Raw genomic sequence first — 16962 nt, 5'->3', positions numbered from 1 at the left:
ACTAATGGACAATATAATATATAGCCCGTAGGTGAAACATCACGAAAGGATGTTAAATAATATGATCATCGTATTAGATGATATTAGTCATGATCGTATTGATCTATAGACTATTATGCTTGGACATAATCCAATATCTTTAAACAGGGGGTCATAGACCACAACTATCGTTGTCTTAAAGGACAACAAGTTTAGCCCGTAGGCACTTCATCACTAATGGATGTTTATCTCATGATCATCATATTGATGATACTTGTTATGATCTAATTCGATCATATAGACTTTAAGGCTTGGACAGAGTCCAAATACCTTGACGACTGATGTGGTTTCTCAAGTCACACGGCCAGAAGTGTTAACATGTTCTTAGATGTTAACAAGGATTAATTGTCTTAAGAGGGTTTTACCATCATAGCATGTCTGTACTGACATATTGGCTAGGTTATACCATTAAGAAGATCTTTTTGAAATTATTTAGCAGATCGATAAAGTTCGAATCAAATTGACACTAGTGGTTGATAAGGGATGAATTGAATACCTATATAAAATTTTCAAAAGCTTTCCGCAATTCATTAAGAAATCTACAATAGTGCCTTTATCAGGACTTTTAGTATCATATTTGTCCATAAAGGATTTAAAAGGAAATTACAAGTCCGTATGGGGACTATTTAAAATAGTATAAATCCGTATAGGGACAATATCGAAACAACTTACCCATGAAGGGTTTATGATGAAATGTCATGTCCGCTAAGGGACTATAATGAAATCTCATGTCCACCAGGGACTATTTCAAAATAGTATATCCCCAAAGGGATTTTAATAAAATAACATTTTCATAAAAGGACTATATTGATACAGCGTGCACACTAAAAGGCTTTGCTGAACAGATGTCCTCACGGGGACTTAAATCGAAAGATATGTTCATATAGGGATTATAATAAACAATTGTCCATACTGGGACTATATATAAAAGATAGGTCCTAATAGGGATTTTGAAGCGTTACTAGTCTATATGGGAATTGAAAGGAAAATATAAGTCCTTATGGGGACTATAAATTATATTAACATTGGGATTATAGTGCAATAATATGTCCTTGAGAGGACTATTATGAATTATTATATTCGAAAGGGGACTTTTGACGATATAACATGCCTACAAAAGATTTTTAATGAAATAATAAGTTTACAAAAAGATTTTTATTGAAATATCACGTCCATGTAAGGACTATATAGCAAATGCCCATACAGGGTCTTAAGTCAAAAAGGTATGTCCACACAGGGACTATTTAAATAGTGTATTCACAAAAAAGGATTTTTAATAAAATCACTTGTCCATGAAAAGGACTATATTGAAATAGCATGCCCACCGAGGGACTTTATTGGATTATAAGGTCCACAAAGGGACTATTAAAATATAATGTCCACGAAGGGGCTGTTATAACATACGTATATACAAAGTTTTATCAGGAGACGTAGGTCTACAAGGATTATGATAAAATAATTTGTCCACAAGGACTTTAGTAATCAAATGCCTATACAGGGACTTAATGGTAATAATTTTAAAAGTGATGGAAGAAAGGGTTCTAAGGTTTTCCTTGCTTTATTCTGATTGTTTCTTCTTCTTTATTTATCGTACGCAGTAGCGACTCTGAAGATTTTAGTGAATAAAGAAATATTTTAAATCAGGATCCATTGCAGAAGTAGAATCCAAGGATTCAATGATTAAAGAAAGGACAAGGATCACGGATTAGGTTTTGACTGGTATAGTCTAAGTCTGAAATTTCGAAACTCGGAGGTAAGAAGTAGGGATTAATAACATCCACATGTATCATCTTCAATGTGGGAGCCTCAGGGACCTTCTGGTATGGACTCCGTAATCTGGGTAAGGGTTTAAACAAGTTTAGTTTTGGGAATATGTCCCTAAAGGTTTTTCCTCCATCAGTTGCACGCTTATCCTAGCCGCGGTACGAAGCTCGGCATTTCTAGGCTTCGGATGTGGAGAATTTCCATCACAGCTTCTTTGCCTGGCGACATATTCAAAATACATAAAATTGAAAACAATATTTTACTGAATAGGGATGAGAGTATTCCTATGTTAATCTAAACTCAGAAGGTCTAAGGAATATGCTACTATGTCATTTGAGATTAAACACTAAAGGCTAGTGTTTAATTCACTCAAATGTTGGCTCTGATACCAACCTGTCACACCCCGATATTTCCACGTATTACCGGTGGGCCCGGTGGGGAGTATCGTGACGTAATTGATATCATCATAGTCAATTAATCACAGTTTAATGCACAGCGGAAGACTAAAGTAATTATACAAACCGAGTTGAAAGTATAATGAAATATTACACAACGGATTATAAGTGCATCCACAGGCGGATCTAAAACAGAAGGAAATATTGTTCAACAGACTTTAAGTATTAAAAGCTTGCAAGACTCTTTGTTTAATACTCGGAGTTTCCAGCCCATTACGCTTAGTACCTGCACTTAACCTTTTTGGAAAATACGTTAGTTTACACTGGTAAATACAATTAACCGACTCATTTGAAATTATTTTAAGAAAATTGATTTAAATGCACAAGGCACAAATAATCTTTTATAACTTGGGACAATTATTTAAAAATAATCCTGTATACAAATTAATATGTTTGTCTTCCATTCAGTAGCCCGAGTTAGAAGTACCGGGTTAAAGATTAATAGACACGCCACTAATATAATCCCACGGCGAGTTATCCTCAACGAGTGGTTATATCTTTTACATACGCACTGTCAGGTGTATGCCTACACCCCATGCTTAAGTCATGACCATTCCTAATGAATGAGCCGAGGATATCCAGGACACGGTCATTAACCCCCCAAAGGCATTGCATCAAACAAAACAGATTAAAACGGGTTATCTCAATGATTTAACCATTAATTGATTAAAGATTCAATACCTGACCAAGCGGTATTGTTAAATACCGTATCCCAAGCCCGTATAACGGAAAATAAGTTAAAAATATTTACCTGAGCTAAAAATATCTTTAATCTCAGTCGTATTTCAAACAACAAGTACAAGTAGCTTTTACTGGGCTCCTAATAAGTGCTCCTTAGGACTGAAAGGAACTCAAAGGGAGGTTCCAAATGATCAGGATCCTCAGATTTGAGATAGAGAGCAAAAACTCAAGAAAATGGTTTGAATTTCAAATGAAGTTCAACCTCTATTTATCGTTTTTGAGATGGAAGAGGATCATGACAAGTGTTGGAATGAATTGTGGGATGATTAAAGGTGTAATACCAGGTTTATATACCATCAAAGTGCCCATAGATTCGAAATATGTGCACATGGGTTTTATATAAATGATTTACAGCAAGAAAAAGAAAAAAAAATAAAAAAATAAATAAGCTGCAGATGGGCTCGCTCGCGGCCTGCGTAGGCAATCTGCCTTGCGGTCGCGGCCCGCGACTTATACTGGCCCAACACTGAAAGTTTGCTGCATTTGCAGCTTTGGTCCCTGAACGTTTTTAAATGATTTAAACTATCAAAATGACATATCTGGTCCTTTGAACTTTTATATCAGGTTCATTTAGGTTCAGCAACAACTTATGAAGGTCTGTCAAGGACAGCCCCTTCACATTTCACTATCTCTTAAACTTTCATATTTGGCATTTTTGGCACGAAAGTTTCTAAAATCTTATAATAATTTAATACAGGGTTTAAAACCTCTCATGGTTAACCCTAGGCATCCTGGGAACTCGACCGAGCCTAGCGGAGTTTCCGGTTTAATCAAAAGGCCTCTCAAAGGCGTAGTTTCGCAAGTCGTCGCTTTTAGTCCCTTTGTCGCACGAAGTAGCGCTTCATACCGTTTAACGATGTCTAAGCGTTTCATGGCCCATATTGAGTATTCCCAAGCATGTGCTTAAATACTACGATGCTCCCGTTTGCTTAAATGGTCATCCAAAGACGTAGATTTAAAAGTTGACGCTTTTGGTCCCTCTAATGCGCAAACTTACGCATATCATCGTTTAATAGCATCAAATCCCTATCTAATCCATATTAGGCATTCTAGAGAGTATTATTAAACATCACGATGCTTCGGGTTCGCTAAAAGGTCACTCAGAGGTATAATTAAACATATTGACGCTTTTAACCCCTTTAACTTGCAAAGTTGCGCGTAACATCACTCATAGGAATAAAAGGCTTAGATGGTCAATATCGGTTATTCGAAAGATTATATTAACACACCATGAAGCTCTCGGTTTGTTAAAAGGTTAGTCAGAGGTAAGAATTAACATGTTGACGCTTTTAACCCTTTGTCGCGCAAACTTTCAAATAACTACGCAAACGGCTACTCTCGATCAACAAGTGGCTCATTTGTGAATATGAATACCGTGTAACGTCATTCGGAGACTTATATTAAGCATGTTGACACTTTTAGTCCTTTCGCACGCAAAGTTTTTTGATTTTTCACAAAATTAGTCCCTCATAGTCAACGTTTGACCTTGTTAGGGTTTAGAATGTGTCAACACATTATTGGACGTGATTTTATGAGGTGTTACACCCTTCTTGAAGTTAGTGAACTTTCTCTTGTTTTCCCCAGACGACTCTAGTTGAGTCTCTTTCTTCTTTGCGTCAGAAATCGAGAACTTGCCCAGCCTGACTGTTTCTTTAGTAGGTGCTACGCTCAAGTCAATAGCCTCAGAAATGGTAGGAGGCTTAGATGCAGTCACCATGCTCAGAGTTTGAGGTGCCAAATCCCAGATGAAACCTTCTATCCTCTTAAACTTCGGTTCTACCAAGTAAGGAACAACACGTGACAAATCATGAAATCTCCGCACATACTCAGCCACCTTAGGACCTTCCATTTTCAAATTCCAGAGTTCAGTTTCCAACTTCTGGATTTCGGTTCAAGAACAATACTTCTTTCGCATCAGCTCTTTCAATTCATCCCATGACAATGCATGCGCTGCAGCCTCACCCAAAGTCTGAACCTGAAGGTTCCACCATGACAGAGCCCCATCTAGAAACAGTCCAGAAATGTACGTGACTTGATGCTCTGGAGCACATTTGCTCATCCTTAAGACAGAATCCATCTTCTCAACCCATCTCACAAAAGCTACGGCACCCCCAGTGCCGTCGAAGTTCAGAGGCTTGCAGTCCAAAAACTGCTTATAGGTACAACCTACAACACAAGCAGCATCATTCACAGAAAACATTAGCAAAGCACACTCGGAAATGTCCAAACGTATTGTAATGTGTCTTTGGTGACTTAAATATTACCATTAGGTGGGTTATTCCCTGAGGTACCTCCGTTGTGTTCGGAGCGAAGAGCCTCATGTTGTGCGATGGCATGTGAGATGCGCTCTTGTAATTCTGCCTCGGTCGTGGGCAGTTGATTGTTCCTTCGAGGAGGCATTCTCCTTCTAATAAGAAGATTGGATCGGTCAGATCTTATTCGTTAAATAATTAATTAATTGTGTAGAGGTCGTATGTATGTATGTATGTATGTATGTATGTATGTATGTATGTATGTATGTATGTATGTATGTATGTATGTATGTATGTATGTATGTATGTATGTATGTATGTATGTATGTATGTATGTATGTATGTATGTATGTATGTATGTATGTATGTATGTATGTATGTATGTATGTATGTATGTATGTATGTATGTATGTATGTATGTATATATATATCTATACTACTTTAATAAACATATGTGAAGGACAAGATGGTAATTGAACAAGGTGTTGAAAAAACACTCAATGCACAATGTACAAGATTTAAAGCACAAGAAAACACAAATTTTTTACCCTTCAACTGATTCATCATCAACCATCCATTTCTTTCAATTTTTCACACGGATCACAATCTGGACGGCTGATATTCACTTCACATGGATCGCCCTTTCTACTCCCTTCTCTCTCACAACTCACATCTCACAAACTTTATCAGACTCTTTCTCTCTCTTTCTCCCAGATCTAGATCGGAAGTGTTTGAACCACCGGTGGAGGAGACTAGGGTTTCGTCTTCCGTGATGAAAGATGTCTGGAGTGCTGATGGTTTGAGATGAAATCAGATGATGAACAACCTGTGATGAAGAACAAACATCAATGAAATCGAAAACACACAGGGTTGAACACGGATTTGAAGAAACCCTAACTGAAGGTTTTGTCCGGTCATCTCTGTTGTGGTTTCTTTCGGCTTTCTTCCACATCAACGATTAACAAACACAAAGGTAATCAAACCCTAAAATGTCTAAATGGACTGGTTGTTTTCGTTCTCAGCTTTCTACCCTTTTGTTGTTCATCTAACTTGAAGGAGAAGTCCTGTTGAGTTAACATGTAATTTCATTAGGGTTTTACACGATGTGGTTCACCAGCTTAACGAGAATTTTGAATTATTTCCTTCTTTGATTTTTAGGGTTTTTTTTTGCTGTGACATATTAGACAGGTATTGGGATCCTCAATCGATAAGATTAACAATTCGTGCGTTGCTGTGACATATTAACAATTTCATTAGGGTTTTACACGATGGGTTGATTGACCTAATGTGTTATTTGTTTAATTACACCAATTTGTAAGCGCTTATCGCATACACAGCATTATGTGCAACTCAAGTGTTGATTTATTATTGCTAATTGTGATTAGTGTACTGTTCTTTTAGCAGGTTTAATGGTGGCATGTTTGTGCTGGTTCAACAAAGCCAGAAAGCGGAGGCGACGGCTAGGGTTTCGATTAGTGATCTCGGTCTGATGTTCTTCACGATAGAGATGCACTCGAGATGGTAAAGATGGAATTCCAGCATTGATTGGGGTTACATGTGTGCTTGATTTGGTGGGGTTGAAGTTGAACGTTTACTTGAATCCTTTATGTATTTTTCGTTTTTACTAATTGCGACTAATTCTTGTCTTATGGTATTGCAGGGATCCGCGTTTGAGTTTAGTTCTGGCTGGAATCCGAGTCGATCGTTTCACAACTACTATGGCGTCTTCTAGGGTTTCATCAAAAGTCCAAATCAAGAAAATCCGTTGGGTCCATCACTAAAGGTAAACTCTCTAACCTCAACTGACTATGTTCTTTTGAGTATTGTAGAATGACCATGTTTCGCTCCTTCAAATTAAGCACTTCGGTTAATAAAGGGGTCTGTTTGATGTTTAAAGGGGTCTGTTTGATGTTTAAAGTCAATTTTGAAGTGGGGTAGCTTCTTTCTTGTTTGTTTTCCATATATTATTAGTATATTGTACACCGGGTCGGCAGGTAACAACATAATGGGTTCAGGTGATATTTCAACCAAACTAGAACGGTCAAAACAAAGCGTTCTAGAAAATGGTCTTAGGGTTTCGACCAAAATGACTAAAACATAAATTATAGACGGCTGGCGAAATGGGTCGTAGCGGGTTTAGGTCGTTACGGTTCCAACCAAACTGGGTACGGGTCAAATGGAATGTTTTAGAAAGTGGTCATTTGCTTTGGCTCGGAATGGGTTCCCGACCCTTTGGGTTGTAGCGAGTTCAAGTCTGAGCGTGCTCAGATCAAACTCGATATGGGTTAGTATTTTATTTGTGTTTTTGATGTTTAAATGAATCTGATGCTGAAATGCTTAATATTTAATTTGTTTCCAATGATTAAGATTTGACTGCTATGTTTGTTGTTAAACTCAATGGTTCATGTGAGATTTTTTTTGAAGATTTTAGATGGCTCTGCTGGCTTCAATTTTATTTAAAACCATGCCAAATGTTGTTTGTGTTAGCTTGTTGTCAAAAGGTTTTTGTTGTTCAGGTATGGTTTGTGTTAGTCTTTAATTTATGCTGCCACATTAGGCGGAGATGGGGTTGGTTTTTTTCTCCTTTTTTCTTTGGTTATTGATACCTTTTTAGGGTTCTTGATTTCAGTGATAAAGATTGGATCATTTTGTATTTTTAGGGTATTAAGGTGGCTGGCTGAGGTGGTTCCAGGTCATGGTAGCGATTGTCGGTGGCGGAGACTAACTCTGGCTGTGAGACCACGACCACATGGGTTTATGATGGTGAAAATAGATTTTTATCAAAATACATTAACCATTTATAAAAAACAGACATAATGTTTGGTGTTGCGGTTGTGTATTTTTAAGAGCGGTGAACTGTAACTAAAGAATTAGTGATTAGAAACTATGAGATGGTGGTGGTCTGTGGCTCCTGGTTAGCGAAAACAACCACTATCTAGGGTATCATTGGTTTGATAGTCGCCTTCTATGTTTTCGCAGGTTTGATTCTGACAGATAGATTCATTTTCGTACAGATACGTGAAGGCTTTCACGAGATTAGGAGTTCAGTGAGTCTATTTTTCAGAACCATCAAGTTCAACACGATATCCATCTTTTTGTTTATTTGATTATAAAAGGTTACCCTTTTGTAGATATGTGATGCTATTTTTATTGCTCAGCTCCTCAATGCTACACTTGTGATTCCCGAGATTCAGTCACCCACAAGCAGCAAGGGAAGCAGGTCCATTATACACTTTCATTGATTAATAATTTTAAAAGGGCATGTTCGTAAATACTGAAATTCGGATTTATATGTAATTCAGTGCTCAGTTTAAGAGTTTTCCTTACCTTTAGAACGAGGATCATTTCATGGAAGCATTAGTAAATGATATCAGAGTAGTAGAGACGCTTCCCAAAAAGCCTCAAAGGAGCTAGAAGAAAGAAAGAAATCCCTTCGTCTAGAGTCGTCAACTTTGGGAAATTGATAGAGGTAAAATGCTCATTTTTTGTTCATGACATTCAATTAGTTATTCACTTTGATAACTGGTACTTTTGTCAATTGATTGTATCCGAATTTGGATGGTTTGATGAGTTAACATTTGAAGTTACTAAGTTCAATACAAATTTTTGGGGTATAAATTAGCTAAATTTTCGTTTGGAATGGTCTATTTGGCGACTGCTTATTCGGATTGATTATCTGCTTATTGTGTTTTGTTCATCACCATTTTCCTATCCTATCCTATATTCCTATTACAGACTGTTTACAGAATCGGACTCAAGGCAGCACTGTTTATGGCTTTCAAGGTGGCCCTGCTGGGATTTTCAACTCTAAATATCTTATCTTGACTCATGAATTTGTCTATCCTTATAGAAATCAGGTGATGTTGCATGGATAATACAATTCTTCTTAACACTTTCTTTTTTTCTTTTTTTGTAATTCCCTAACTACATCATCATCATCTATGGTGGCTTTGATATTATCTGTAGTGGAAGAGAAAAGATTGAAACACCTCAGCAGGTATTTCCAATGCCTTGATTTAATATATATTATTACCATAGGTTTGGTTTGGTTTGGTTTCTTAACTAGATTCTATATATAGTTTCACCAAGCTCGGGAAACGGCCAAGATGCTTGATTTGGATGGAATTGTAGTCATTGGTGGTGATGACTCAAATACAAATGCTTGCCTGCTAGCAGAAAACTTTAGGTCTGTTATATTTTGTTTCTTGCCTTAAGTCACATCAGCAAATCGAAACTGAAAAGATGCTCATTCAAATCTTGCTTAACGATTGTTTGGGCTAGAATACACATTGGTATTCTTAGAAGTGATAGACCGGAGAACAGACTTGTAATAGAGAGCTGGCTTTGTACATTTATTTTAATGACTTGGGAGATAAACTAAAATTGAAATGGTATTATGGTGGGCATACTTTTCAGTATATTTATATCAAATACATAAAAAATGATTGATTCATTGTGTGCCGATGAGTTTAGTTTTGATGGAGTTCTCTTAACCATCCATCATTCATGAAGGTTTTTTTTTTCTTTTTTGAGTAAACTGCCAAAATGGTCTCTGAGATTTGGTCACTTGCACGTAAGAGATAACTAGACTTGTGGAGAAACGAAGACCATTTGCAATATTGTAGACTAAGTGCTGCTCCGACTACTACTGGTTCTCTCAGGGACGGGTATACGAGCACCCTACTGTTGAGTGTGTATTTTAAGTCTACCTTGGTAAATGGTGTGTGTAAAAGTTCATTATGGTTCAAGTTATTTTGTTTTAGGCAATTTGCTAGGGGTGCTATTTTGGTGGTCTTGTACGACGCAGACTTTTGTATGTAAAAAAACAAGGCTTATCATGGAAAAGGTATATTGACTGTGAGAACAAGATACAGTCTTTGACTTTCAGGCCATAGTTTTATTGACACATTTAGAATTATTCATCATAATATATTTGTTTTCGACGTTTATAGCATTCCTTAATTCGATATCATTCATATTCATTATTAAGAGCTAATCTTACCCTCTAATGGCATTAATCAACTAAATACAAAATCATTTCTGACAGCTTGATGGAATCAAAGAAGGCATATTCTATATGCCATCATCATTGGTTAACCACTCAAACGGGATGTTATGTCCAAAACCGTGTTTCTAAGCAAAACTTACAACATTATAAACTTGGTAAGAAAAAGGCCAAAAACCCTAAAAAAACATTAATCCATACTCTATTATATTCCTCGCTTCCATCCAAGAGCACATATTGTGTGTATGTTTTTTCATTATAAAATTTTTGGGTTGAGAAATGTGGGTGAAAGCTACGTGACCTAAATGAAAATTGTCCAACAAATCAAAATTTTTAAAGTGTGTTTAGTATCCTTATCTTGTGTATGTTGTCATTAAATAACTAATCTTGCTAACATAAGCTTTTAACACAAAAACTTAATTGTTTTGACACTCAAGTCACATACACACACCATAGCTCAACGTTTATTTATTTAAACAAGATCTTCGGGATCAAGCAAACGTGTGAACAATAAATTCATGAATATCTACGAATTAACCTTTTTTTTGAACGGCAAATTTTGAATCACTAACAAACCACTGAAGTATCATTGTGTTACCAGCGGAACCACCCGATCATATCTATCTCCACTAGGCAGTAATGCATATACAACAACTCAGGAGGAAACCCAATAGATCTTGTAAAAAACCCATGTAGGAATCGAACCCAAGACCTAATGGTCCAAATTCTTATTTGATCCTTAAGATAATACTAGGCTATAAAGTTATGGGTGAGTTACCATTTTTATGATTGATATTTTCTTAATGGTGTTTTCGGATTTCTATTTTTAAATTACTATATTTATGACTGATATTTTTAAATTCTTATTTCTTAATGGTGTTTTCGGATTTCTATTTTTAAATTACTATTATAAAAGTATTATACAATGTATCACGACAGGATTGATAAACTAACAGAAAACGAGTATCGCATTGTAAGTTGTCACATCGCTCGGGTTTTCTACTGGTATATATATATATATACATTTTAACCTCTTTTTTTTAACTCAACCATTAACTATAAGATCTAAGTGCTTAAAACACTTCTCACAAAACCACCACTTTTTACACTAACCCCAAAAAATGGTATAACAAGAAAACACTTTATAATAATCCACAAACTAACCAAACCTAAGTTATATGGCTCAAAACCGAACCGCCCTGCACATAGCCCTAAACTCACCAACCTAAGTGATATGTTTCCCGCTGCATCGCGCGGGTAAATGGCTAGTATATATATATATATATATATATATATGTAAACAATCATCATGTCAAACAATCATGCAACAACATAATCATAGTATAAATTTGTAACCCAACAATGTGTTTAGTGAGAACATGACGATTGAGCTTTCATTAATTACCGATCACATTTACATTGTTTACAACGTGTATCACATCAAAAGGGACATAGGGTTACACTACCCTTGTCCAATAAGTCTGTTAATATACAAAATCACATGGTCAAAAAGTGGTCTTCAAAAGTCTTCACAATCTAGGCTCAATAGTGGTGCTCTCACCAAAAGTAATGCAATCTGTATAAAACCAAAAACCAACTATGCTGATGGTGGAGGTGGAGGAGGAGGGAAGAAAAGCAAGCTGCGAACATGCGCAAGCTCCTCCTCGAGCTCATATACACGGCGAAGTAAGTAACTGATCTGCTGCTCGATAGTAAGGAAACGAGCATCAAAACCTGGAAAAGGTGTAAGAGCTGCAGGTGCATGTGCAAAAGGAGACGGTGATGAATGTGGGGGAACAAAAGTAGACTGACAAGGACAAGGTGGGGGACGTGGAGTCAGCTCAAGCTCCAAAACTCTGCGACTCAAAACCTCAAACTGAAGCTGAAGTGCTAAAAGTAACTCATCCCGTGTGTAGCCAACAAAATGGGAGGGATGATAGGGGCCTGAGATCGGCATAAAGTATGGTGGGAACCATCGGGATGGCTCGTGAAGCGGTGAAGATGTGAAAGGAGCAAACGGTGCAGTCTAAGGGATCTGAGGAAAAGCTGCCGAAGCAAAAGGATCGTAACTAGGATGTTGGCCTGAAGTACCTTACCCTGGACGGGGTGCAGGGATGTCCTGTAAGAATACAATCGGCAAGTCAGTGCGGTGGAGGAATAAATGGCTCAACAACTGGAAGATCATCAGGTGCAGGAACTGGGTCGGGAATAAGAGGTGCAATATCGGCTAAACCAAATGGGACATGGTCATGAGCAGGAATCGACTCAGGGTCAATAGGTGCAACATCAGGCGGACCAACATGAATAGGGTCCGGCTCGAGGACATGCTCGGGGTTGTGTGGAGGTGTAGGGTCACGAGCAGGAGATGGTGCAGCAGACATAGCAGTGTCATCATCTGAGCCGGTAGCAAAAAGCTGCAATCCGACCGCCTGTAAAGCTGAAGAAGTCACAGATTCAAATGAGTCTGAAACGGAATGCAAACTAGAATCAGAGGATATCTCAATGACAGGAACAGCAGGAGGTGGGACAACTATTACATCCTCATCTATCACCCCATCACCCTAGGCGTCAACTTGAGGACCGTCTACAAACAAATCGACGTCGTCATCAAACAAATCATCGAAAGGCCAATCCTCAGGAGGGATGACCACAAGAGGAACAGGATCGAGGATCGGAGCCACGATGTGCTCACCATCGGGATGACCAATGATGAGGTGATCATGGACTGGAACAGGAATGACAAAAGTATCCTTGTCAGGGAAACCATCGGCAAGAGGTAAATCATCGCCAAAGTCGGGCAACGCGAACGACTGGAAGTTGTCCTCGTCCTCGGATAGCATGTCAGGATCACTCTAAGTGTTTGACATAAATATCTCTGGCTCGGGTGCAATCTCATCATCTGAGATGATGGCCATAGGGTCATCGGTATCTGACAACCCACTCTCTGAAGATGACATGATGCCTGTAACATAACAATCATAACAGGTGCACATATATTAACCACTAACACTTAGTAATCAATCAAGACAGTTATCACTCAATCATGTATTCACATTATCCTTCATGAAACTTTTCCTATCTTTCCTAGTCTATTCCATGCAGACTAAACCACCATTGTGACCTTGCATTTTGTTTCTTGTCTTTCCTTTTGTAAAACGTTTGTTCCATGGATCTGGGCGTTTTGTGTATGCAATGAAAACATGTTGTAAAAATATTTTTGTGAGAGCCGTAATGATTGTAGTCTAGACTCGAGAAAGAATCCTAGTTCGCTACAATCGAAGCTCTGATACCAAACTGTCACACCCTGACTTTTGCGGAAGCGTGATTATGTGACTTGCTTAATATCATTGCATTCAACCATAACAAACAACTATATGATAAAACCAAGATGTTCATCCATTAGATAGTTTCAAACATTATGAACAATATTGTTTTAAATCCAGACACAGACTTCAAATTTCGAATACATCACAAACAGAGTTTTAAGTTCCATAAGGGACTTCACAAAAGACACTAACAAACTAGGCTTTGAGCCATGTATCTTATCCACGATAAAATACATAACTCAAACCCTTCAACACCGGATGACATCTTTTATTAAAGACACAACTTGAAAACTTAAGCGCCCGCCAGATCCACATTTAATTTCCTGAAATACATGTAGTTTGAAAACACCAACAAAAGTTGAACGAGTTCATGTGTTTTGCATGTGAGCTCGAAATAAACTTTGTAACAATAGTATGCATGTATTTGTAAATCCCAGTATGAAAGCAACAAGGAACAAATCAATTAATGATTTGCAAGGTCATTAATATGTGTGCAACTGTGTAGGAAGGCTTAATCCTTTGCGTATTTCGTACCGGGCCTCCCGGCTGGAACGACATAGTCACCACATGCGGTCAACTCGCGGACCCATGGGTGGGGCTCGCAACACCCAAATAGATCTATCACTCATGCCCCTCGGTCCTTAACAAGGATTAATGGTCTCAAGATAACGCCTACCTATTCACGTGATCTAACAGTATTTTCCTTAGCTAACCATACCATTTGTAATCATTGTATCATTTGTAACATGTATTTCACCCCCGAAGTTATAAAACCGAAAACAGTTAAAAGAAAAGGGGGACATGAACTCACAGTCTTGCGTTCTTCGATCAAATAACCCAAAGCTTCTTCTAGAGTGCACGACTACCTACAAATGTACTACGGTTTATTAGACGGGTGAGTCGTGCCTTGACCTTAGTCTTATTTAGTATCTTTGAGTTACGTTTCGTTGTGTCATCAATATTATTCCAAGTATATAATTATTTGTTAAAATAATAAATATTTTAACTTAATTTATATTTATTAATTATTTTGGAATAATTGTTAAAATAGTATATTTTTAACTTATTTGTTTTGTAATCCATCAAAGAATATTTTTCCCAAAGGATGTGTTGGTGCAGTAATGTCTATCGCCTCCGTCAATATGATTCGTATCTGAAATAGAAGAATACGTGAGCTTATAGTGTTATATTTAGTAGAATGGCAAGGTGGCATTTCTGTAATTAATGAGAACTCTCATTAAGCCCTTTGACCTATAAATGGATGTGTTAGGGTTAGAGTTCAAGACTTTGGACTTTTGCCACTTTGGAGACTTGGAGAGCTAGAGGCTTAGAGAGAGAAATCTAGAGAGAGAAAGTGCTCAAGGTGATTCGTGGTGCTTTGAACGTTTTCAGATTATCAATAGAATCACGTTTATAGTACGGTCGTGTGTTCGGTCACGTTCGTGTACGGATTCCGCACGTTACACGAGTCGGTTCGCAATCGTTACGGAGTCAAAACCGGTCCTACAGGATGGGTATGTGTTCTTAACCTTATGTATTTTACCAAGTATCGGTGGCGCATTCCGGTGTGTATTCATACGTATGAGAATACGTATTTTCTTTGTATTTATTAACTATTCTTATACTTAATTTTGTGTTAAACTTTTCGGAATAATATTTCTAATAAAAATTCACCAATATATATTCTTAAAATATATATTTTTAAGAAATCATTTATAGAAATTTATTTATACTTCTTCTTGGCAAAAATGTTTATATTTTCATATAAATCTCAAAAATAATACATTTTCAAGGTTACCTTAGAAAATATTTATAAATCCATTTTTCACCCAAAAATGATATATATTCTATGTTTATTTAAGAAAATATATATTTCTCCAAAAATAATATATTTTCTAGTAATTCAAGAAAACACATATGTTTTTCTTTACCCAAAAATAATATATTTCATTCTTGTCAAAAATATGATATATCTTTGTAACCATTACAAAAGTTATATTTTTGTTCTCTTGGTTCCAAAATACTGTTTAACAAAATATACTTATGGATTTAATTCCGAAATATTTATGTGAGTTATATTCCTTGTTCGGTTTCTCCAACTTTGGGTACAAAATTGTATTTTTGTTCCCTTGGAATTTTGGTAATATTTTGTGTTGTAATTTTTTTGGTATTTTGGTGAGTTATATTATTTCATGTCCTAAAATAATATAACTAATACACATAATATACAAGTAATCACACACATGGTGACATCTAAATATATATTTTCCTAAATACATATTTAGTCACTTTTATTTATCAAAAACCAACCTCCAATATTTATAATTTTTGTAACAAAATTTATGGCAAACTTTATATGAGAATACATGGTTAAAATATACTTGCAAATACTTGTTAAAAAATATTTTTCTAAGTGTTAAATTTCTAGAAAATTTCCCTAGTTTTCCCTTAAAAATGGAGGTTTCCATGCTTTCAAAGTATATCATTTTCTTTTATAAATCATCACAATTCATTAACAAAGCAAACAATACTTCCCAAGTGCCAAAATCAAGCTATTTACACTACTTCATGAACTTGAAAGTTTATAAAAATTTGTAGTAACTTGGTAGTGTGTTTAGTAAGCTTAGTTACCTTTTAAAGTGTGGTTGTTTATTTAAAAACATCATTCTTGAAGAATTTAGATCTTTACAACTTGTAGATAGATTTTCTAAAAATATTTCTTTTTGAATTTTTCTTGTTAGTAATATGTTCCTACACTTGATTAACCACTAAAAATGTGATTAGTTTCTTTAAAAACCAAGTTTACGTAAATCTTGTATTTTAACTTAGTTTCTTGAGAAATTAGTTTTGAAATCATCCACTTACATGATTTATATTACACTTTGAACATCATTTTTCAAGAAAACATTTTATACTTCAAGTTCATGCTTTCACATAAGGATGATCATTTTGATCTTTCATAAGATCATCCTCTTATCTTGCTAGATTATGTCTTTAATCACTATCTAGCAAGTTCATATGTTGTTTAACATCCTTATCACAAACAATCAACAATCAAAAAGCATAACAACACTTAAACAACATGATTCATCATGATGTTTAGTCTTATGTTAAAGATTATGCTCTTGATTATTAGTGTTCTTCATCTTTTAACCAACTAAACAAGATGCAAAATGGGACGAAAACAAGATGAAGATGATGATGAATGTGGTGGTTAATAGCACTTGCAAGAGGTCCTTCCACTTCCAAAGGCTCCTAGCTCCTTAAACAAGCTTCTTACACCTAGTGATCACTTGAGATTGGATGAGAATGAGATGAAGATGGTGGTGGTGTGTGGCCTTGTTCTCGGCCGAGACTAGAGAAGGAGAAAGAGAGTGTGT

At 36.4% G+C, this 16962-nt stretch overlaps 1 long non-coding RNA gene across 12 annotated transcripts; it reads left to right on the top strand.

Moving 5' to 3' along the window:
- Positions 1 to 5907: 5907 nt before the first annotated feature.
- LOC110894591 lies at positions 5908 to 9713 on the top strand. Of its 12 annotated transcripts, none has more exons than XR_004863362.1 (9): positions 5908 to 6224; positions 6656 to 6822; positions 6912 to 7034; positions 7912 to 7943; positions 8231 to 8298; positions 8383 to 8471; positions 8554 to 8720; positions 8987 to 9248; positions 9331 to 9713. It is a non-coding gene; the product is annotated as an uncharacterized LOC110894591 (long non-coding RNA). The 12 variants fall into 12 exon arrangements; XR_004863354.1 differs by having other exon boundaries at positions 7912 to 8014; XR_004863363.1 differs by having other exon boundaries at positions 7912 to 8014; positions 8368 to 8471.
- Positions 9714 to 16962: the final 7249 nt, after the last annotated feature.

Source organism: Helianthus annuus, chromosome 7 (assembly GCF_002127325.2).
Source record: "Helianthus annuus cultivar XRQ/B chromosome 7, HanXRQr2.0-SUNRISE, whole genome shotgun sequence".
Lineage (NCBI taxonomy): Eukaryota > Viridiplantae > Streptophyta > Magnoliopsida > Asterales > Asteraceae > Helianthus > Helianthus annuus.
The sequence above is the reverse complement of the archived record's forward strand: the minus strand, read 5'-3'. Positions and strand labels throughout refer to the sequence as shown.